We start from the raw sequence: 15,727 nt of genomic DNA, 5'->3' as shown, positions 1-15,727 counted from the left end.
GCCAGTTGAAGCCCAACGAAAGGAACTACCCCACTCACGATCTTGAGTTGGCGGCAGTTGTTCATGCATTATTAACATGGAGACATCTCTTGTTGGGAAGGAAAGTGGACATTTTCACAGATCATAAGAGCCTCAAGTACATCTTCACTCAACCCAACCTCAACCTCAGGCAGACTCGATGGGTCGAAATGATTCAAGAGTACAATCGGAGTATTGAATATACTCCAGGCAAGGCCAATGTCATTGCAGACGCTTTGAGCAGGAAGGCTTACTGCAACAGCTTAATTCTCAAGCCCTTCCAACCGGACCTTTGTGAAGCTTTCCGCAAACTCAATCTCCAAGTTGTTCCTCAAGGCTTTCTTGCCAATCTTCAAGTCTCTCCAACTTTGTAAGACTAAATTCGTGAGGCACAACTCCTGGATACCATGGTGAAGAAGGTGAAACATGGGATTGCCAAGAGCCAACCCAAATACAAGTGCTATCGCATTGATGACAAAGACACTCTATTATTCGAGGACCGGATTGTGGTTCCTAAAGGTGATCTAAGGAAGGTTATAATGAACGAGGCGCACAATTCTCTTCTTTCCATTCATCCTGGAAGCACGAAGATGTACCATGACCTCAAGAAGTCGTATTGGTGGACTCAAATGAAGCGAGAGATTGCTCAGTTCGTGAATGAATGTGATGTCTGCTGAAGGGTGAAAGCAGAACACCAATGACTACCTGGTCTCCTCCAACCTCTTGCTATTCCAGAATGGAAGTTTGATCATATCGAGATGGACTTCGTTACTGGATTTCCCAAGTCCAAGCGTGGGAATGATGCTATTTTCGTTGTCATCGACAAGCTTATAAAAGTGGCTTATTTCCTTCCAATCAAAGAATCTATCACAGCAGCTCAGCTGGCAGAGCTATACACCTCCAGGATTGTCTCCTTGCATGGCATTCCATAATTGATATCTTCAGATCGTGGAAGCATTTTCACTTCTAAGTTCTGGGACCCCTTCCAGAAGGCTATGGGCACCAACATTCGCTTCAGCATAGCTTTCCATCCTCAAACTAGTGGCCAAGTCGAGCGAGTAAATCAAATCCTTGAAGATATGCTCAGGGCTTGTGTCATTTCCTTCGGTATGAAGTGGGAGGATTGTCTTCCATATGCCGAGTTCTCATACAACAACAACTTCCAAGCGAGTTTGGGCAAGGCCCCATTCGAAATTCTCTATGGCAGGAAGTGTCGTACTCCTCTTAATTGGTCAGAGACCGGTGAACGCCAACTTCTTGGCAATGACTTGATCACAGAAGCTGAAGAAATGTGTAAAGTCATTCGTGAAAATCTCAAAGCCGCGCAATCGCGCCAGAAGAGTTACTATGATAGCAAGCACCGTGACTTGGCTTTCGAGATCAGAGACCATGTCTACCTCCGCGTCTCTCCAATGAAAGGTACTCGTCACTTTGGTATCAAAGGGAAGCTTGCCCCGAGATACGTGGGTCCTTTCAAGATCATTGGCAAAAGAGGCGACCTCGCCTATCAACTTGAGCTTCCGTCCAAGTTCGCAAATGTGCACGATGTGTTTCACGTGTCACAACTTCGCAAGTGCTTCAAGACTCCTGAGCGCACTATCAACTTCGAAGAGATTGACCTCCAAGAAGATCTGTCTTATCATGAGCATCCCATTGCTATTCTTGAAGAAACTGAGCGCAAGACTTGCAACAAGTCAATCAAATTCCTGAAAGTGAAGTGGTCACACCATTCCGACCGAGAAGCCACCTGGGAGCGCGAGGATCACCTCCGTTCCGAATATCCAGAGTTCTTTCAGTCCTAGATCTCAGGACGAGATCCTCTTATAGTGGTGGAGTGTTGTAACACCCCGGATGTAACTTGCCATATTTGTACTCCGACTCTTGCCATTTTTGGCTTTATGTTATGAGATTCCCTTCGTGGTTGGGTTTTGTCTTTCGTTTTGCATTTTGTTCATGTCATGCATTTCATATCATGTCATCATATGCATCGCATTTGCATTCATGTTCATCTCATGCATCCAAGCATTTTCCCCGTTGTCCGTTTCGCAATCCGACACTCCCACATGCACCCGGCACACCCCTCTTGTCTCTTTCGTGAGCGGGATAAAAACATTCTCGGAATTGGTCGAGATTTGTCAAGTGGCCTTGGTACATCACCCGTAGACCGCCTGTCGTGGAATTGTCACGGCAGGTGTCCTAGTGTGAGGACTTAGTCGTGAGGTCAACGCATCTATGTAGTAGCTTCATAGGGGTTGATCGGGACGAGAGACACCGGGTGGATCAATGCACAAGACAAGGGTTTTAGACAGCTTCAGGCCCCGGGAAACATCATCCGGTAATAACCCTACATGTTGTTTGTGGCTAGGTCTCATTATGCTCATGAGGGAGTCGCCGCATAAGCCGGCTCTCCTAATTGTGTCTAGCCTTAGAGATTATTTTTCTCTCTCTCTCTCTATCCCTCTTGGGGTGCCCTGCCCCTTCTTATATATGTTGAAGGGGCGGGTTACATCACTAGTCCTATTAGGATTAGGATTAGGATTACTCTATTACAAGTGGAGTCCTAGTCTTGCTTCCTTTGTAGGAGAACATTCCTTATGCCTTTCCTCTTAATCTGACCCATCATAACATGAACCGGCCTTCTGGACCTTGGGCCTTGTCATCCATCTGAAACACCCGTTGGGTCACCAATGAGTCTTCAGGCTCGTGAGTCGTCACACCAGTGAACTGCCAGACACGTGAGTCGCCAATCCTCTTGCGGGTTACCAATGAAACGCCAAGTCCGTCCGGGTCATATATCGGGCCGGGTCATACCGCGGGGTATATCCCCAACATTAGCCCCCAGTTTAATTTGGATTTATCCATGTTAAACTGATCTGCAACATAAACACAAGAACAAATTTGACAGGTTGTACTCCGGGCTAAATATTCTTGTAAGCCGGCACCTGATCATCCTTAAGTCCTTGTTATTTTCTTCTTCTAGAAAATTCGGGTCATTAGGCCAGCTTCATAATCAATTTGCTTGTATAAGAAACATTGATAATAAAGAATCCATTTGAGTCGGCCTTCAATGCTCTGACTTGACAAAAATATTGGTCTTTGAAATATTCAACTGATATCCAGCCGGCTTGAAAATGTAGAACTTGCCGAGTTGTGATTTCCAAAAATCGCCGGGTCATAAAAAATTGATGATTCCGGGTCATGACTGTTTATAGACGCCGGGTCATGATTGTTGCCAATGCCGGGTCACACAATTGATGTTCCTGGTTTGCTCAAAACTGAGAATTTTAAGATATTCCTCCTTTATATGCATATCACCCGTAGCCCCCAAGTCTTAAGAAGGAAGCATAGTAACAGCTTAAGACTTACTTCAATATAAATGTTACAACCTTTGAAGAAATCCAGGTTATTCATCTCAATCACTAGTCAAAATTGAATATTCCACATATGTAGCCCCCAGTGCCGGGTTGTCATGCTTGCATCAACCTGGGACTTGTAATTGTCCTATGCTCACAAAAACTTCAACCGGTGTAGTCCCCAAGGGCCGGGTCATTATGTAATAATGAGGAGGGGCTTTGTAGATGTAGACTTGAGCAACAACGTGTAGCCCCCAAGGACCGGCTTAGTAAGATAATACTGAGCTGGGACTTTATATATACTTCATTGACAACAATATCATACGACGTAATCCTATCCATGGGGCTCGAACCCACGTCCATAAGGTTAAGAGCTTTGTACTCTTCCAACTAAGTAGTAGACCTTTCAATATAATGGATTTAAGATTTGTGTACCTTGAATTGTTGATAGGAGCAATTGGTAGCCCCCAAGGGCTGGCTCATTACAATGTGATGAGTCGGGTCTTCAATAACGTGAGCAAAAAATGACTTTGCATTAGCCCCCAAGTGTCATGGTGCATGCTTGTAGCGACATGAGACTTGCATATTTGGTGTAATCTCAACTTGAATAATGTAGCCCCCAAGTGCCGGGTCATAAGCCTGTAGCGACTCGGGACTATTCCTTTCATTGTAGAATAAATCATATCCATTGATAAATGATAGACATTGCACTGAAGCGACTTTGAAAACTTTAATCATAATAGTGGTTATTGATAACCATAATAAAAATCCAGCCATGTTGGCTATTTGAATAATATAACCTGTTTTCAAAACCGGTTCCTGCAATATAAACCAGTATATCCATGCATATATGATGCATGCTATGATGATGCAATGATAATGCAATGTATGATGATGCAATGTATGTGTATGATAACATAATACTTCAATGAAACTAGCATGATAGCCACTGGAGTATCCTCACTTTCTGTAAGCCGGCTCTCTCACATGACCCAATCGATGTTTGAACCTGGATAAGTTCAGATATGACTTATGAGAGTACACGAGGTCGGAGTAGCATCAAGCAAACAGGTAGGTTTAACCAAGTTTCAATGAAGGTGGCTTAGTAGCCTAGGTTTATCCTCGCTATCTGTAAGCCGTGCCCTCACACGACAATCCAGCGTTTTAACCTTAACGAGTTCAGATATGACTGATAAGAGTTCGATGGGTCAATCAGGATTACCTGATGGAGAAGCAGCGGACCTATTGGTAGGATGACCCGGGGTTTTAGGTGAATACACCTGGCTTCCAAGCCTGGCTTTTATAGCCTATTACAAGGGTTATAAAAACTCTTTGTTCTTTAGAACAAGGAGCCCCCAAGCAATATTTTTGAGCTGTGCTCAATGGGCGCCTATGTTTGAGTTGTGCTTTTGCAACATACTCTCTTTGGTCCCTGTTAACCTGGGTAGCAAGCCCCCAAGCGTTTTTTGTAAGCATGGCGTATAAGCCGGATCAAAGGGTAATCATAGCTTAGGTCAATAAGCTGGAAGCCCCCAAGTGATATATTTCTGAGCTGTGCTCGCCGGGTGCCTATGTTTTAGTTGTGCTGTGCAACAAACTCTCTTTGGTTCCTGTAATTTTTCTGAGAACTCGAACTTGCGAGAGATTAATTCTTTTAAACCGAGACGTTAAACCGGATATTGAGAGCTTTCAAAGCTTTGTGGGAGATAGATTTCTCTGGAGCCGTATTTTAAACCGGAATCTTCATTTTGAGCCGGAATTTTTTGACAGCCTTTAAATTTTCATCAATATGGAAGCAGCCTTCGGGACCGGGTTATTTTTCCCTCCAATGACCCGGAGTTCTTGATTTCACTGAAAACGGCCAATTCTATCAAGTCATGTCATTGTAGCCCCCGAGTCTCAAGACGACTCGAGGAGTTGGCTTGAGATTCTCCATATTTAACCGTGATATAAACTAGTATGAGTCATTCAACAACTCAGTGATATAATAGTCCCTTTTGCAGTAAACATCTTGTCCTGCATTAAAGAACTTGCAAGCCAGAGTAATTGCTCTTTTAAAAGAATGCAATATGTAATATAAAAATATACTGGATGAATTTCACCTGATATGTTAGATCAGAAATTATCCACCGCGGAGTTGATGATCACCACGGTGAAGCTAAAATTAACCATGGCCGAGTCCGCCACGGTGTTGTAAGCCGGTGCGAACGGGGAGAGTCGGCAGCGGTGTTGTAAGCCGGTGCGGACGAGAGAGTCGGCTGCGGTGTTGGAAACGGCACAGACGCAGGCAAGTCGGCCATGGGCACGGACAATGAGTCGGTCGCGTGTGTTGATGTAGCGGGGGTGGCAACTTGCACAGGACGAGCTCTAGTGCAAAAATAATATTTGCTCACGCCCTTTTTACGACACCTTTTTGTAAGGAATAATGGTCCTGTGAAAAAATATCATAGACCAAGTAATTGTTCTTTAATGAAAATAATATGTGTCAATAAAATAAATTTGGATGGACATCATCTGATTTGTCGGCACGACGGATGATTCGTACAAGGCGCCCGTAGATAATCTAGTAATGTTGCAGCCTTCCCATAATTATCAATTTCCAGGACTGTTTTTTCTTCTGGTAGATTTTTCTCCAAAAGTTTCCAATCATGTCGAATTTTCTTTGCCCATTCTTTGCTTGTCTTAGCTGTAACTCCTGAAATCAAAGGACAGTAACCTCCACACATTTACACATGTGCTAGATGAACTCCAAACCGCCACTCCCATCACTCAGCAAAGATGAAGCAGTCGGAGGCCACGGGGTCAGAGGCGCGACGTGTCAGCGACGCGGTGAAAACCGCATGCCCAGACGGCCCGACAGCGGCCGACGGCTTGCAGTGGCAGCGAAAACTGCAACGGGCGGCTCATGGGCAGCGCGAGGGTGGCTCAACGCCCGACGACGGAGCAACGTGCCGGCAGCTTGCGATGACGGCGCACGGCAGGGGCAGAGGACCGCGTAGGCAGCGAGCCGGCAGACGGCTGGAGTGCGGGAGGCGGCAAGAGTGGTGAGGCGGTGGCAGGGGCCAGCGGGCAGAGCAGAGGCAGAAGCACGCAGGGCGGCTCACCGCGGCGGTGGCAAAAATCGGCTCGGCGCGGCAGAGTGCGACTCGCAGCAAAAGGCAAGGCGGCGCTCTTGGCACGGGCGCGGTCGCGGCGGCTTGAGGCGGCAAGGCTAGCTCAACCCGGCGGCAGAGGGGCGCCGGCGTGGCAAGGCCGGGCCTGCGGCGGAGGAGGCCCATGACGGCGAGCCCGGGGCGGCTTTAGCGCGGCTTGGCAGAGGGGCGCTGGAGGCGGCGACTCGGAGCCGATCCCAAGCGGCTCGGCGTAGCGCAGACGATGGAGGCGCAGTGACTGCAACTCGGCCGTGGCTGAGTTGGATGTGGCACAATGAAGATCAGACGGAGGCAGGCACAGCTTGGTGACCGTGCAACGTGGAGACGACCCAACAACAGTTTGATGGAGGCAGAGGCATAGAACGGCGGACTGGCGCCGGCGAGGCAAGCGTCAGTAGAGCCGCAGCAGGAAACATGCCGGCTCGTGAGGAAATTCGGCCGCGGTGTAACCGGGTTGTAGCCATATCCGCATCCTGGTCATAGCATTTTTTGGCAGCAGATTGTAGACCTGCAGTTCAACTTGTGGGGTAGACGGATTAGGATTGGACAAGATGCGTAGTCTGTCCGATTACAGATTGGAGTCAACCGAACCATCAAAATTACTGCAAGCGGAGTTGCCTTTTTGCTTGGTGTGATTTTGCACGGCGTGTGGCTCTGAGAATCCGTGTATGCACTAGTAGTTTTTCCAAATAATGAATACTAGCACACCTTTTGGTTGGTTTGACCTTCACAAGTAGATCAGCAGCCATAGCAGATGTATTTTTCTTCTCAGAAACTCGGTCCTGCTTGTATTGACAGTAGCAAGATATCTTCTCGATCTCACACTCGGCGGACTACCACGGCGCGTAAGGCGGCCGTACATCATGTATCCCTAAAACAGTCTCAATCTCACATCTGCCGTCGCAGAACACTTCGTCAATATTGATTGATGAGCTTATAGCTGATGTGAATTTAGCACGCCAGCTCTTGTTTGAGCCGGAAAATTGCGAAGTTCCCGAACCTTAAAAAAGATCCCTCCAAAAACTCAACACCACCATGCGCGAACCTCACGGTGGGCGCCAACTATCATAAAATTGTCACGGCAGATGTCCTAGTGTGAGGACTTAGTCGTGAGGCCAACACATCTATATAGTAGCTTGAGAGGGGTTGGTCGAGACGAGAGACGCCGGGCGGATCAATGCACAAGACAAGTGTTTTAGACAACCTCGGGCCCCGGGAAACATCATCCGGTAATAACCCTACATACTGTTTGTGGCTAGGTCTCATTATGCTCATGAGGGAGTCGCCGCATAAGCCGGCTCTCCTAATTGTGTCTAGCCTTAGAGATTATTTTTTTCTCCCTCTCTCTAGTAGTAGATGCAGGCAGGAGTCGGTCTACTAATCTTGAATGTGATGCCTATATAATGATCATTGACTGGATATCATCATAATTATTTAAAGTTTTATCAATTGCCCAACAGTAATTTGTTTACCCACCGATTCTATTTTTTCGAGAGAAGCCACTAGTGAAACCTACGGCCCCCGGGTCTTCTTTCTCATTTATTTGACTTTGTGATCTATTTTTATTTGCTTTTATTTTCAGATCTATTAATCCGAAAACCCAAAAATACTTTGCTGCACTTTATTTTATTTGTGATCTATTTATTAAATCTATTACAACTTTCTCCCGTCAAGCACCAATTTCTGACACCGTTACCCGAAAGGGATTGACAACCCCTTTAACACGTCGGGTTGCGAGGATTTGTTATCTATGTGCAGGGGCTGTTTATGTTGTGTTGCTTGGTTCTCCTACTGGTTCGATAACCTTGGTTTCATATCTGAGGGAAATACTACTGTTGCCGTGCTGCATCATCCCTTCCTCTTTGGGGAAATACCGACGTAGCTTCAAGCGACATCAAAAGGAATTTCTGGCGCCGTTGCCGGGGAGCATCTTCAACATATACCAGGCTCCTAATCAAAAATCTCATCTCCTCGCAATTTACATTATTTTTCATTTTCCTCTCGTTTTCCTCTCACCCACTTCACAAAAAATTGTCGTTTTATTCGCCTCTCTTTTCGTTTGCCGTTTTCTTGCCGGATCTATTTTTGAGTGCAATCTTGTTGTGTAGTCATCATGACTCAAGAGAACACCAAATTATGTGATTTCTCAAATACCAAAAACAATGATTTTATTGGCATTCCGATTGCTCCTCCCGCTGCTAGTGTGGAGTCTTGTGATATTAATACTGCTTTGTTGAATCTTGTTATGAAAGACCAATTTTCTGGTACTCCTAATGAGGATGCCGCGTCCCATCTTAATACCTTCATGGAATTATGCGATATGCAAGAGAAAAAAGATGTGGTCAAGATAAAATTATTTCCGTTTTCCTTGTGTGATTCTAAAAAAAATTGGTTCTCTTCTTTGCCTCGCAATAGTATTGATTCTTGGAATAAGTGCAAAGATGCTTTTATCACTAAGTATTTTCCTCCCGCAAAAATTATTTTCCTTAGAACCCAGATCATGAATTTCAAGCAACTTGAACATGAGCATGTTGCACAATCTTGGGAAAGGATGAAAATGATGCAAGGAATTGCCCAACTCATGGGTTAAATCTTTGGATAATCATACAAAAAATTTATGCGGGGTTGAATTTTGTTTCTCATAATCTTTTAGATTCCATCGCGGGTGGTACTTTTATGGAAATTACTTTGGGTGAAGCCACCAAATTGCTTGATAATATTATGGCAAATTATTCGCAATGGCATACCGAAAGAGCTCCTACTAGTAAAAAAGTTAATTCGGTTGAAGAAATTTCTTTTTTGAGTGAAAAAATTGATGCTCTTGTGAAATTGGTTGCTAGTAGAAGTGCTCCTATTGATCTTAATGATATTCCTTTGTCTACTTTGATTGAGCAAAATAGTGATGCCATAGATGTGAATTTTATCTCTCGAAATAATTTCAACAACAATGCTTATAGAGGTAATTTTAATCCTAGGCCTTTTCCTAGTAATTCCTCTAATAATTGTGGTAATTCCTATGGAAATCAATCTTATAATAATAATAGGAACACCTCTAATCTTGAGAATAATATTGAATAATTTATCAACACTCAAAAAGTTTTCAACACTTCCATAGAAGAAAAGTTGAGTAAGATTGATGATTTGTCTAGAAGTGTTGATAGAATTGCTCGTGATGTGGAAAATCTCAAGATGAAAATTTTTGTGGCTAAAGTAGATGAATCAATTAAAGCTCTTTATGTTTCTATGGATGAAAGTAAGAAAAGAACCGCTATGCTTAGAGCTAAAAGATAATTTTTAGAAAAAGCGTTTTCTAGTGATTTCTTTCGCAAAAGTGATGAAGATCTTAAAATGATTGGTGTTTCTTCTATTGATTCTTTGTTTAATAAAGTTAATATTGATGAAAAAGGGACTGGATAAGAGTCAACTTTAGGTAGAAGGCGTCCCAATGTTTCAAAGGGTGAAAATCTTGTTAAGAAAATTGATGAAAGTGGGCTTGGAGAGGTCAAAACCTTAGCTAGTGATGTGCCCTATCTTTTGGATTACAAAGACTTTAATTATCATAGTTGCTCTTTGATTGATTGTATTTCTTTGTTGCAATCCATGATAAATTCACCCCATGCTTATGAACAAAATAAAGCTTTTACTAAACATATTGTTGATGCTATGATGAAAGCTCTTGAAGAAAAATTGGAATTAGAAGTTTCAATTCCTAGAAAATTGCATGATGAATGGGAACCTACTACCAAAGTCAAGATTACAAAATTATGAGTGTTTTGCTTTGTGTGACTTGAGTGCTAGTGTTTCTACAATTCTGAAATCTTTATGTGATGTGCTTGGTCTTACTAATCTTGAATAATGTTCTTTGAATTTGCATTTGGCGGATTCTACTATTAAAAAGCCTATGGGAAGAATTAATAATTTTCTTATTCTTGCAAATAGGAATTATGTGCCCATATGTAACATCCCAAATTTGCAATTTGGAATGTTATACACTAGATCATCATGCATATCATATTTTCTTGCATTTTGGTTGATCCTAGAAATTTCACGCAACTCAAGGACCCACGGAGAGTTGGAGATTTCGTTATTTTCATATTTGAGAGTTTTCTCAAATTTTGAAAAGAGGATCATTTGATTTATTTATTTCATCTTCAATTATTTTTCCTATATCAAAAATGAGAGAGGGAATAATATGACTTTCCCAAAATTGAGGAAAAATGAAGATTAATAAATAGATCAAGTTTTGGTTTTGCCGGAGTTTTATTTGCATTTTATTTGGATAGGGAAAAATGCGTGTATTCGAAAATTGCATTTTAGGCCCGGAGAAAAGTTCATTTTGTTCGACTCATTTTTAGGAGTCGGGGAAAATTTACTTTAGTAATTTTGCAGCTCGTTTAGATTTTCTTTTCTGTGTTTTTCTGCGCGCGAAACCGTTTAAAAAAAACCCGCAGGCCAGCCGGGACAAAGGCCCAGCCAGCCGGCCGGCCACCCCAGCCGCGCGCGCGCCAGCGCCAGGCGCAGCCAGGCCGCCTCGCCTCGCTCTAAGCCGAGTCCGGCTTGGACTCTAGGTTAGCCCCTCCCCTTTTCCTTTGTTTCGTTTTCCTATTCCTACTCTATTTCTTGTCCCCTACCCCAAGTCTCCTCTCCCCTCCCCAATATAAATACCCCAACACCCCCCCTCTAAACCCATCAAATCAAACCCCAAGCCCTCCACCGCACCCCAACCCGCGCCCTACACCGCCGCCGTGCCACCCCACACCCGCGCCGCCGCCGCACCTTGCCCACGCCGCCGGAGCCCCTCGCCGGAGGTTGCCCCGCGTCTCTTTTCCTCGGATCGTTTTCTTCTAATCGTTCCGATTCTTTTCTTCTCTTCCGATTCGTTTTCTAGATCGCTTTTTCATTTCGGTTTTCTTCTCCGAAACCCTAGATCGGATTCGTTTTCTTTTCCGATTTAGTTGCCTTTGGACCGTTCGCCGGACCGTTCGTCCTAACGAACGTGATCACCGGATTTTTCCCGGTTAACGACGCCCGTTCGTTTAACCGTTCTTATTTTTCTTCTCGTCGGATTTATTCCGCGATCGCGATCTCAGATCCGATCTTCGTTCTAGTTTATCTTCTCGCTCGTTTATCGGAATCAGGTGATTCAAGCGCCTGGAGTTTTGTTTCGAAACCGCCGTTCCGTCTAATCAACTTAAACAAGTTTTTGCCCCGGTAAAATTTGACCTAGTTTCAACTTGCTAGAACCGAGTTGTTTTCTTCCGCCTTTTGTTTTCTGTTTCTTTGTTCGGTTCGTTCTTTCTTTGCAACCGGAGTTCTTAAGTTGAACTTTCTGGTTCGTTCTCTTGTTCAAGTTTTACCTGTGCATTAGTTGAGTACTTATTGTATGCTTGTTGTTTGTCTGTGATAGATCACCCGGATTGCGCCGCCTGTTACTTCGAAACCCTAGGTCTCGCGGATCATCAGCAAGGCAAGTAACACTTTGATCATACCTTTTCTACAACCCATGTTTTATTGCATTAGATCAATCCTCTCACATTGCATGATTAGGATCTAATTAAATTGTGGGATGGGAAGTAGATGAGGTAGTACCTATTACCTGTTTATTATGAAACCTTTGGGAGTTACTTCTCGTTTGCTTATTATGCCATGCTATGCTAGTAGACGTGGATTGGGTGAGTGATTTTCCATGACAGATGTGAGTTGATAATTTTAATGGTTTATCTAAGGTGGCAACTTAAACACACATCTGGGTGGATTGAGGCACCTGATGTCTATCAGGACTTGCCTGTTTTATTTTGGACCGCCACCCAGGCTCAAAGGGATCATAAGATCTTTCATGCTAGAAACTTCCGTGTGCAGCCACAAGCCATTATGGGCTCTGGCATAGTTGACTAAGTTGTGCGAACTCTTACAGTGGTAGACTAGCAGATGTAGGGGATGTAGGTGTCCGGTCTACCCGATCGTAAGGTGCTAGCGCTTCTGAAAGACTATGTCTCGGTCATCCGTCTTCTCAAACACCCTGTAGTGCGAGAAACCAAACGGAGGCGATCGAGTCTTGTGGGGAAAAGTGCGCAAACCTCTACAGAGTGTACAAACTAATCATGATTAGCCGTGTCCCCGGTCATGGACATCTTGAGTATCTAGTACTTGAATATCATGTGAATCTCAACATGTTACTTCTAATTAATGTTGTTGGGTTTTAATTGTTCACTTAATTGGGATCGGAATGCTGTCAACCATTCTCGATGTTTCACAACTACCATGATAGTTAAATAAATTTATTCCTTTGCAGTAGGGAAAAATTGGCTTTACGCAAAACTGTAACCATAGAGCTTTCCACCAGCCATATATGCATATAGTATAGCTGTTTCATTTCATTACTCTCTATGTGTTACATTGCCAGCATATTCCATGTGCTGACCCGTTTTCGGGCTGCAACTTCTCATGTTGCAGACTTTTCAGACGACGATTGAGGTGTTTTAGGTCGTGGTTCTATACTCAGTGATGCCGTTGGAGTTGATGGACCCGTTTATCTTCCGAGTCTTCCGCTGTTATCGTTATTAGACGGCCTTAAGCCATATTTATTGTAATAAGTTCTCTTTGAGACAACGATGTAATAAGTGTGTGATTGCCACTCTGCTATAAATCCTTCGATGTACTGTGTGGTGTCAGCATTACTGATCCAGGGATGACATCCGAGCACAGTAGACTTGATCCATTCGGGTCGCCACAGAGATGGTATCAGAGCACACGCTGACTGTAGGACATGACCACTAAGTTAAAGCCATAGATCACCATTCTCTTCTCATTTTCTAACTCCTCATCTTTTCTACTCTTTTAGGATGACGCACGCGAAGATTAAGTACGCTCAACCGGATGAAGGCACACCATTTGGATTTCACCTGAAGGAAGTCACCAAGTACCTGAACATTGCATTACCAAGCCTCACGGGAACCTTCAACGCCACTCTGCCTGAAGAGGAGCGCTGGAAGATTCAAGCTCACATTCCGGGAAGGACATTCGCGCCAATCACGAAGCCTATAGATAGTGTTTTCAATGCACCAACCTGGAGTCTGGGAAGGAGCATGGCAGCTCATATCACCATAGGACGCATTGGAGAAGTTTACCAAGAAGACCTCAAGGACACTATCTACCAGATTTGCGGACGCCGAGATGAACAATGGGAGTTAGTCAGCACCAAGAAGGATAGATCCATTGCATCTTTCATCTAGGAGTTAAACCAGCACATTCGACGCCACGAGAACCAGATGTGCAATGATATGATAGAGTTGAAGAATGCAAAGGCAAGGATCATCAAGCTAGAAGGAGTACTGAAGTCTACACGCAAGGACTACATGGACGAGATCGTAGCTCTAGCAAGGCACAATGGCGATCTTAAGCAGGAGATTGAAGAACTCAAGAGGAAGTTAGCATCCGAGGAGGACGACGAGTACGTCGCATGTCCGGACAACTACATCATCATCGATGACACCGATTCGGATCCAAGTGAACCCGACTTTGAAGACGAAGCTGGAGGAGATATCATGGAGTCTTCCACCGGTTCAAATTTCTAGACGACCACCAGATAGTAGTAGTATTTCCCCATGTAAACATTATAGTCGAGCACTTTTGCGATAGTTTTAGACCGATTGTAAGCCCTTGTTTGATTGAATGAAGTGATTTTGTGTGCATTTGCTCATGTGCATTGGGGTAGTGTTTTCCCTTTAGACCTCACTCTATTCTTAATTCTCGTCTTTTCTAAACCCTCAGATGCCTCCGAGACGTGACAATGGATTTCCACCGGAGCTCACTCAGTTGATCCAGCAGCAGAATCAATTGATGCAGATGTTAGTTCAGAACCAGCAGAACAACAACAACAACCCACCACCACCACCTGTTGACCACTTAGCCCGTTTCCTTAGACTAAATCCGCCGGTGTTTTCTAGTAGCACCGAGCCGATAGTAGCAGATGATTGGCTCCGCAAGATAGGAAGGGATTTGACCACTGCAGGATGCACGGATGGTGAGAAAGTGAAGTTTGCCGCTCACCAGCTTGACGGACCCGCGGCAGCATGGTGGGAGAATTTCACAGCCACTTACCCAGTTGACACTGTCACATGGGATCAGTTTCAGCAAGCTTTCCGCACTGCCCATGTTTCAGCAGGAGCTATGGCCATGAAGAAGCGTGAGTTTCGCAACTTACGCCAAGGAGGAAGGACAGTTGGCCAGTACGTTGACGACTTCAGCAAGTTAGCACGTTATGCCCCAGATGACGTTGCTACGGATGCAGCTAAGCAGGAGAAGTTTCTGGAGGGACTGAATGATGAACTAAGCATGCAGTTGATGGTAGCAAGTTTCAACAACTACCAGGAGTTGGTAGATCGTGCCATCATGATTGAAGGAAATCAACAGCAGATTGAGAACCGTAAGAGGAAGTAAGGACAGGGGAAGTATAACCCTGGAGCCCAGCAGAAGCCCCGTTTTGCCCCTAAACCGGGATTTCAGTTTCAGCACACCCATGGAGGAGGTAGCTCGCACAACCATAATGGCCACAAGAATGGTAATGGGAATGGAGGAAGCAACGGCCAGAACCGGACCACCCCATCCACCCCATCCAAAAAGGACTTAAGCCACGTCACTTGCTATAAGTGTTCGAAGCCAGGGCATTATGCAAATGAATGTCCTGAAGGCCAGAATGGGAATGGCAATGGAAGCTCTGGGAAGAAGCCGAACCCTTTCAATAGGGGACAGGTGAACCACATTAATGTGGAGGAGGTTGAAGATCAGCCCGATGCAGTAATAGGTATGTTTTTGGTTAAGTCATTTACTGCACTCGTTCTTTTTGATACTGGTGCATCGCATTCATACATATCAAGGGGATTTGTGGAAAAGTATAGCCTGCCCACTAGGATTCTTAAAACACCTATGCTAGTAAGCTCGCCAGGAGCAGAGTACATGGCCAGACAAGGATGTTTCCAAGTGCCATTAAGTATAGGAAGGCATGTTTTCCCAACGGATTTAATTATTCTGGAATCCCAAGGTCTGGATGTGATTCTTGGTATGGATTGGCTGTCGATGTATGGAGGAAACATCGATTGCGCCACTAAGACAATTTTGCTTACCACACCAGAAGGAAGAAGGATCAAGTATGTATCCCGGCATGTGCCAAACAGGACACAAGTAAATTCCTTATCAGGAGTTGTG

Source organism: Triticum urartu, chromosome 4A (assembly GCF_056163025.1).
Source record: "Triticum urartu cultivar PI428250 chromosome 4A, HENAU_Tu73, whole genome shotgun sequence".
Classification (NCBI taxonomy): domain Eukaryota; kingdom Viridiplantae; phylum Streptophyta; class Magnoliopsida; order Poales; family Poaceae; genus Triticum; species Triticum urartu.
The sequence above is the reverse complement of the archived record's forward strand: the minus strand, read 5'-3'. Positions refer to the sequence as shown.